This window comes from Eimeria maxima, genomic scaffold, assembly GCF_000499605.1.
Source record: "Eimeria maxima Weybridge genomic scaffold, Emw_scaff772, whole genome shotgun sequence".
NCBI classification, from domain to species: Eukaryota; Apicomplexa; class Conoidasida; order Eucoccidiorida; family Eimeriidae; genus Eimeria; species Eimeria maxima.
In genome coordinates, this window is record NW_013563974.1 from 1,885 (window position 1) to 4,384 (window position 2,500).

Sequence of the window (2,500 nt, forward strand, 5' to 3'; positions counted from 1 at the left end):
AAAAAAGGAAAAAAAAAAAAAAAAAAAAAAAAAGAAAAAAAGACACAAAGTACTACAAGGTGGCCAGAGGGGACAGAGGCCTCTCCCCTATATAGGGAGCCTCTCCCCTATATAGGGACAGCCCCCCCTATATAGGGGACAGTCCCCCCTATATAGGGGACAGTCCCCCTATATAGGGGACAGTCCCCCCTATATAGGGGGCAGTCCCCTAAGGATAGAGGTAGTTAGGGGTATTGAATAGGGGAATGGGCGTAGACACCAGGGAGTAAATACGTATACAAGCATATATTAGGGTTTAGGGTTTAGGGTTTAGGGCTTAGGGTTTAGGGCTTAGGGTTTAGGGCTTAGGGTTTAGGGTTTAGGGTTTAGGGTTTGGTTGGTTGGTTACTGCCCATCAATTAGCATATACAGTAGCTAATTGTGTACCCTGTATCCTATGCATGCACAACAGCAATAGCTGCTGCTGCTGCAGCAATAGCAGCAGCAGCAGCTGCAGCAGCTAAGAAAGAAAAGAGGAATAAACAAACCCTAGTCCAAACCCTAAACCCTAAAAGTATTTCCTCCTTTTGCTGCATGCATGCATGCATGCATGCTGCTGAATAATTTTATTATATACTACTAATAATAAATAAATAAAATAAGAAAATAAAAAGAAAAAAGAAAGAAAAAAGGAGAAAAAAAGAAGAAAATAAGAAAGAGAGAGAGAAAGGTAATGAGGATGCAGCTGGGCAGCAACAGCAGCAAACAGAGCAGCACAGCATTGTCCTTTGCATGCACAGCAGCAAAAGCAGCAGCAGCAGCAGCAAACACAGCAGCACAGCATTCTCCTCTGCATGCACATGCATAAATGTTTGCTGTTCTTTTGCTTCTTGTAGGTTTTAGGGTTTAGGGTTTAGGGTTTAGGGAACAGACTTGACTACTATCATCATGCTGGGCCATGCAGCAACGCTGTCTGTAGCAGCAGCAGCAGCAGCAGCAGCAGCAGAGGCAGCAGCAAGCAGCACAGCCAACCTCTCTTGTGTTTTAGGGTTTAGGGTTTAGTCCCCTAGGTCCGCTGCAGCAGTACCAGCAACTGCTGCTGCTGCTGTTGCTGCTGCAGTTGCTGCTGCTGCAGCTGCAGTTGCTGCTGCAGTTGCTGCTGCTGCAGCTGCAGTTGCTGCTGCAGCTGTCACTCTAACAGCAGCACGCATATTATTGAGCCTCCATTACTCGATCTTACGCCGTGCAGCAGCAGCAGCAGCAAAAGCAGCAAATGCAGCAGCAGCAGCAGCAGCAGCAGCAGCAGCGGCAGCAGCAACTGCAGCAGCAGCAACAGTGTATCTCTGCTGCAGATACTAGATGACAAGAAGTTGCGTCAACATGTATAAAGTAGACTTGGCTGCTGCTGCTGCTACTGTTGCTGCTCCTGCTGCTGCAGTTGCTGCTGCAGTCTTTTGCAGCAGCTGCAGCAAAGAGTGTAGCAGCAACAGATTGTGTGTGTATCATTCGCTGCAGCAGCAGCAGCAGCAGCAGCAGGAGACAAATGTCTCTTAACAACGGAAGCAGAAGGCAAGTGCTAACAGCAGCAGCAGCAGCAGCAGCAGCAGGAGACAAATGTCCCTTAACAACGGAAGCAGCAGGTAAGTGCTGACAGCAGCAGCAGCAGCAGCAGCAGCAGCAGCAGGAAGTACGGAGACACACAACAAGTACCATCAATAATTAAACAGCAGCATTATTCCCTGCTGCATTACACCCTAAACCCTAAACCCTAAACCCTAAAAGGGAAGGCCTGCGGCGTCTCCCCTTATGTAGATATAAGTACCTGCTTATTAATATTAATAAGGATATTATTATTATTATTATTATTATTATTATTATTATTATATAAATATATAAATCATATTTATATATATTTATTTATATATTATTTATATATACTATTTATATATTATTATATTTATTAGTTAATAAGAGGTATTATTGTATATAAATATACAGAAAGAAAAAAGACATAAAAAGGAAATATACAGGAAAAAAATAATAAAATATAGATAATTATTATACTAAATAACGCACTTTTTCTGCTGCTTGCTGCTGCTGCTTTTGCTGCTGCTGTTGCTGCTGCTGCTGCTGTTGCTGCTGCAACGAAGGCCTGAAGATCCGGGTGTACATACATACACACAGCACGGCCTGTATACACGAAACTAAGAGTATACACGGTAAATATACATAAAAAGGAGATAATTAATTATAATTAATTAAATAAAATATAAATATAAATATAAATTTAATTATTTTATTTAATTTATTTCCTTTTTTATGCAAAAAAAAAAGAAGAAATAAAAATATTCATGCTCGCACCGATGGTGCGACGGTGTGCAGCCAATTAGCACCCATAAGAAGGAAGGTAATTATTTATTTATTTATTTATTTATTTATATATTTATTTATTTATTTATTTATTTATATTTATTAATTATATATTTATTTATTATTTTATATATTATTCATTAATTTATTT